Genomic DNA, 6,634 nt, shown 5'->3' on the forward strand with positions numbered 1-6,634 from the left:
TAATGAACAACTCTAGTTTCATATGCACTTGCTATCCAGTGATCCACTTTTCATTTTCTGCCAGATCCCAGTATCAGCCTGGGTGCTGTTTCTCAAGAGATTAATAGTTATCTGTAGAAGATGGCTCCTAAATCTTGGAATTTTCTATTATGATTCACTGATGACTCTCTAGAGCTTGTTAGAGCATTCCTATTGCCACAAATCCTTTGTGTTTGCCTCGTTGGTTTAAAAATTACAAGGGTACAATGGCTGGCTGCAATCTCGGGACCTTACCGCAAAACTTCCCTGGCTCTTGGCTCCACGCCAAAGTGGGCCAGAGTAGTTTACCCAGCAAATGTGCCAGTCAAATGTGGAATGTTGCCTCCAAAACCCAAGAGGCCAATTGAGTGCTGTGTTTCTATATGAAGTGCAGCCATTCTTCCTTCACTTTAGAGGGGACGTTATAACATGCTCTTGAGCACAGGACCAGTAAAAGCTTTACTTAGAGTCTCTGTGTTTCTCTTTCAGCCTCTAACATAATGTGAGTTACCAAAGATTCTAAGTTACTTACTTTTCCTTCTCTCATCAGGTCCGGTGTTAATAAAGTAGTGAAACAGTGTGGTATTCTGTGCAGGACGTCAAGAAGATCACAATTTCAACAGGCTAGTCTGTGGCAGACTGCAGAACTGACAAGAGTTAAGTGTAAAATTGAAGGAATACTGTTCTCTGTCAGATAAAAGTGAACAGCATCTGGTCATTTTTCCAAATCACTATAGAGATAAAATCAACAACAGATATGGTTACAGGATTTTGTTGATTTGCTTCACTGTATATAACATATTTGAAACAACAGCTTAAACTATAGTTACTTTCTGATTTTGATGACCTATAATCATTTTCCAAGGTTCACCTGCCTTCTTTATAGGTGAGGGAGGTGTAGATGGGGTAGAAATACAAAAATTTGACTATAGCTTAAAATTCCTGGCACATATTTGGTGACAAATAAATAGCATATTCTCTTTTATTTATTTTATATGTAGTTGCCTGTGTGCTCTTTTAATGGAGAAGTGATGGTGAGCTCAATAGGACTTTAATGGGTATTTTACAAAGGGATGTGTTGCCATTATCCAAAGGCAATTTAAGGATTTGCTTCAATATAAATCCCTACACAATTGAGACATATGAAAACAAACATGCTATTTTATCAATATGCCTAAATATATTTTAATTTCTAACTTAATATTAACTGCCTGAGGATTTCATGTACTGCATGGTTTTCCTCTATGGATAAAAATCAAATACCCTCAACTCCATCTGAATCTTGCCCTTTATTTCTTTCTTGAAGGCCTTAAATACCACCTCATTCTATTACCCACTTAGTGAAGGCATGCATTCTACAATACCTCTAAAATACAGTCAGCGATTCTTCATGGAAACACATATGAATTTGTGATAAAACAAAAGTGTCCTCTGTCAGGCATCTCTTTATAATGTATTTTTGTTTTGTTTTGTTATTTTCCTTAATTAGTTGTCAACTTCATGTAACTTCTTGGATCCTCAAATTGGAAACTATTACGTTGAAGCCAAAAATTAAGTGTAACGCCAAATTCCTGACATTTAAAGAATGAACACACTTAGATAAAATATTTATTGTTTCTGAAATTTGTCTTTGTTCATAATATGGTTATAGGACAAAGGGTACAGTTACTACTAAAGGAGTTTTTAGGTTGACACTATAATTCATAAGGCCTAATAAACTTCAATCGAAATCAAATTTACTTAATTAAAAAAAAAGGAAGGAAATGTGAAAGCGGACACAGCTCCACATAACAGCATAGCTTAGGTATATTTGTATCCGACATGGTTTCTTGTTTTCCTAGTCATTCTACGTAGGGGAATACATGATCACAAAGATGAAACTGAGTGGATATGGACCAATTCAGCTCAAATAAGTTTTCAAATTGGAATCTATTCAACTTTTATTCTTTCCTAGTCATATAGCATTCTCAAGAGTATGTAACTAACTCCCATTTACTGATGCATATCATCAATTATACACTTTATCATCAATTATATCAAACAGTTTACACATAATCTTTCTAGAGCCAAGTACGAAATGCCTTGATCACTGTAATCAGTATTTAGCAGACTTAGAAGAAACCTCAATTATCTTGGATAACTAACTATACATTCCTTGATTTAGTCAAATACACAGTCAAATCTTCATGTACCTCTGAAGCTGGGGAAATTATTATTGGCCAGTTATTTGCTCATTTTATCAAATACATGTCTAACTATTGAAAATATTTTGGCATGCATTTCTTGGATGTTTCTTTTTGCAACTAATCGCAACCATGTCCACACTATCATTTGATGCATAAAAATGTAGACACATCGAAACACCAAAGACTACCAGATCATTTCCTCATTTTGTCAGCCTTCCCAAAGTACATTTCCCTCCATACTACAACTTTTCCATTGCTGACTAGGACACTGTAAACCAATACACACACACACACACACACACACACACACACACACACACACACACACACACACGTGCAGCACCTAACCATATCCAGCAACCAAAGAATGAGTTTTCACCAGTGCAGACTTCTTAGCATGATGTTTGATCATAGCCCATTTCTCTCCCATGAGCATAGCACAGTGATGATCCCTAATTTCTCCCATCCTGAATAAATGAACTACATGATATACATATTAATTTTGATTTGTGGTACTTTGTCAGTTACTGTAAAATCATACTTATAATAGTTTAGATGGTCATGTCCCCAAAGATGTAGTCCTCCAGCATACCTAGTCACTGGCAATTTAAATACATTGTCTTCCATTGCAAGTGGCATACCAAAGAGTTCTTCTGAGTCCCTGTGAGCTCCTGCAGAGTTACTGGCAAGCAGGGTGCTCTATCAGTTTAGTAATAGACATACTCCTTTACACATTGCTTCATTATATTCCATGACAATTTCTGAGTGTGGTCAGTGTTCTGGAAGGACAAGCACTATCTCTCATGTCCCAAACTAGGTTAAAAAGGTTTTCTCCTAATTAGGGGAGAGGCTTCAGGAAAACCAAAAGTTCCGTGAATTCAAAGTGCCTTTTTGCATTCTGAGGCCATCAGGTTGGGATCTGTTCAGTTTACTTCACCACAAATGCAGTTGTCACTGGGTACATATGTTGTGGGTAGAATTCAAGAAAATTCTAAACACATCAGAAAGGAGTCTGTCCCCTGGATTTTAGGAGCAGCATATTCAAATCTAAGTCCAATTCATTATGAATGTGACACAAGTCTTCTCATATTTATCTTTCTCCATGTTACTCATTAGTGATATGAGGGCATTGCATCATGTCAGTATTTACTCTCTTGGACATCATTCCAATTACATCATTTATAGTGTTCTATCCACTTTCAGGTTTGGTGTAATCACAACAGGAAAGTAGACTGACATACCAATGTGTCTACTTCTGTCCCAGAGGGTCATCTTGGTAGACAGCACCAAAACGATTCAGCGAAGCACTGTACACATTTCAAATGCTCAACAGAACACTCATCTAACCTATACTAGTAGAGGGATACAAAACAATGTTAGTTACACCACTTTAATACCTCTGTAAATACTCATTTTCTCTTTATTTAGCTCATAAATATAGCCCAGATTTGACATATTCATTATATAGAAATGAGTTCCAGTATTCTGATTTTTCCCATCAATGAGCAGAAGTTAGTATTTATCTTATAATTATTCATAAATAACTCATGTTAACATTTGTAGTAAAGTACCTGCATTTTCTCACATTTTTTTTCCAGATCTTTTCCTTTAACCACATCAGTAACTAACTATAGTAAGAAAGAGAATACATTTAAATATTATTAGGGTGAACGGATTTCTTATAGAAAAAGTTATGTGACCTCAAGACCATTTTATAGTTCGTGCTCTATAACATTAGGTAAAAATGTTCAAACTTAGAATAAAATAAATTTTAAAAATTACAACAAAGTCATCTAAAAGAGAAATAAGGTCTTAATACACCCATCAATTAAAGTAATATTAGTAATAATGAAATTTATAGATTTACAGTATATTGTACCGTGCCATTTGCATCACTTAAAAAAACTTCAAATTGGCACATACTGTAGTTAATAAAATGCAAAGTTGATGTGAAAAACGAGGTACCCAACACATATACAGAATAAAAGATAAACAGTTCTAAGGTTATAGAAATTAAAATTGATTCTCATGTCCAATTAACCCACAACTTGATGAATTCACTACTTGAGGAAATATTCAGCCTATTAATTTGTTCTCATTTCCTTTTATTAATGAAACAGTTTCCAGCTATAAAATGAATCTCTGCAACTGATTAAACTACTGATTAAATAAGGACATTATACAGTTTTGTTTTGTTGTTAGGTTTCAAATGGAGAGCAATGAACAAAAGCATGAATTCACATAATCTCCTAATATATTTTAGTACTTAGCCAGGACAAATAAAATATTATCTACTTTAAGTTATTATATTCATTTGACCAAATTTAATTTTACTTATGAGGTTAATAATTAAATGTATTGATTAAAAAATTTTTAATTAGAATACAATTTAATTAAAGACAATATAACAGAATGAACTTTTTAAAAAGATACAAGTAACTAAATCAAATAAATTTAATAGTTTATTTTTAATATTCAAAATTTTACTATTCAGAATTCAAAGAGGAAAAGTATTTTGCAAGTATGAACTTATGAATTACTCATAGAACACATGGGAATATGTTATCATATATTATATGAAATATATATTACAAAGAGAAAAAAATTCCCACTGAGAACATTCCTAGACTCTTTATTTTGTTGTAAATTTCTTTAAACAGAGTGGAGCTTTTAAGATAATAGATATTAAAATATAAAATCTTACCAACTACTGTTTATGTTTTATAGTCCAAAGACAGATTTAGGAGAATAATTAATGTATAAATTTTGATACTTAGAAACAGATCTATGACTCTCTACAAAATATTTTTTTCTTTGATATTTCTAAATATCATTTAATTTCTATTCACAATAGATTAGAAATTCTACTCCATTTGATAAAAAAATGTAAATCTAAGAAATAATGACAAACACATAATTTATAAGTGTCCATTAATATTAAACAGATTTTATAAACATTCCCTGTTTTGTGTTTTGGAACAGATTTATAATAAAGAAAGATTAGACTTCTCTACTGGGATCATAATGAGCTCAAACTAATATTCCAATTTTTTTAACTGCAAAATTTGTCCCAAATTTCTTCCAAATTCCTCTTTCTGTCAGTCTATTTTTATTAACTTCCTATGTTATCTTTCATATCATGTCATAGAGTTGTGGTCATCTTGTACTTTGGAGTCTTCAGAGTAATTGTTTTCTGAAAGTATCCAGTGAACTCTGTAATAAGTCATCTTCAGAAATGTGCTCCTCCAGTGATTCAAGTTCTTGCTGATACTGCCAGAGTTTGCATAATTTTGAGAGGAACTCCATTGTTTATTTATTCTCTTTTCTAGTTACACTCTTTTGAATGGATAAAATCTTCCCAGGGCAGGTATTTACCCAGAGAATTAATGACCATGGAACCGTCACAAAACAGTAGAATGTTAGCTGAGATTCGAGTTGTTTCCTAAAACATTAACTTGGAGTAATCCAATAAAAATGGGATTCTTCCATTTTTACTGACTATGACTCTTATGATTTTACAAGAGTTAGATTTATCTTGTGATTCTTCTTTGTCAAAATGTTATCTACATTAGGTCAGATCTTGCTTTAGCAGGATGTGTAAATGCAAAACTTTTGGTCAGTCATTTCTTAAATGTTGTCACATGCAAATGCAACTAGAGTCTACTCACTCTAAAATGGCCCTTGAGCCATTGTTCACAATGCATTATGTCCCCAAATGAAGCCAGTGCTCTTCAGGACGACAGGCTCAAAAGTTTTGCATAATTCTTTCTTCTTGCTTTAGTATTTTTCCCCTCCATGTCCCAAACTGTTTTGCTTTGGCTTTTAAAATTATCTCTCTATAACCAATAAAATGACCCATCATCAATCTCTCTGAATGCTCTTTCCCTCTACATACTAAAAGTAATGTGGCCTTACCTCAGTGGCAACAGCTACTCTGAGGCTATCATAAGTAGTGGTCATTTGCTTTATTACAAGCCCTGCAAATTAAAAAAAAAAATCTATGTATATCTATTAGAGATTGACATCTATATAGGTATGATAAAGATATACAGATCATATAGACATAGATGTTATGTATTTCTTATAGTATCTCATACCAGTTTATCACTGAAAAATATAAAACTACTTATTTTCCTTCCTTAAATATAAAAGCTGCTTTGCTGGCTAATGTATATATCCAGTCCCCATTTCCATGTATTTCAAGTACATTCAACATCTCTCATGCAATTGCATCTTCTTACTTACTTTTAAAGATTAAAAAATCTCAATTAAAGTTATATAGATCTCTCCAAATAAAATATTTCTTTCTTCTTGATATCTGCATTTGTCCAAGTATTTAACTATCATCTCTTTTCCTCATTCCCTAATAACTCCTATGTCACTCTGCTGAAACCACTATAATTTCATGTTCATGTCAGTACTTTTGCAAG

At 33.0% G+C, this 6,634-nt stretch overlaps 1 long non-coding RNA gene across 1 annotated transcript in view; it reads left to right on the plus strand.

Annotated features, from left to right (window-relative positions):
• Positions 1-1,223, plus strand: part of LOC140848186 (uncharacterized) — a 358,491-nt gene extending 357,268 nt beyond the window's left edge. Inside the window, exon 3 of the long non-coding RNA XR_012128738.1 lies at positions 569-1,223. This is a non-coding gene — a long non-coding RNA (uncharacterized lncRNA). The remainder of the gene's footprint in view (positions 1-568) is intronic.
• The last annotated feature ends 5,411 nt before the right edge of the window (positions 1,224-6,634 follow it).

The sequence above is a fragment of the Manis javanica genome, chromosome 3 (genome assembly GCF_040802235.1).
Source record: "Manis javanica isolate MJ-LG chromosome 3, MJ_LKY, whole genome shotgun sequence".
Classification (NCBI taxonomy): domain Eukaryota; kingdom Metazoa; phylum Chordata; class Mammalia; order Pholidota; family Manidae; genus Manis; species Manis javanica.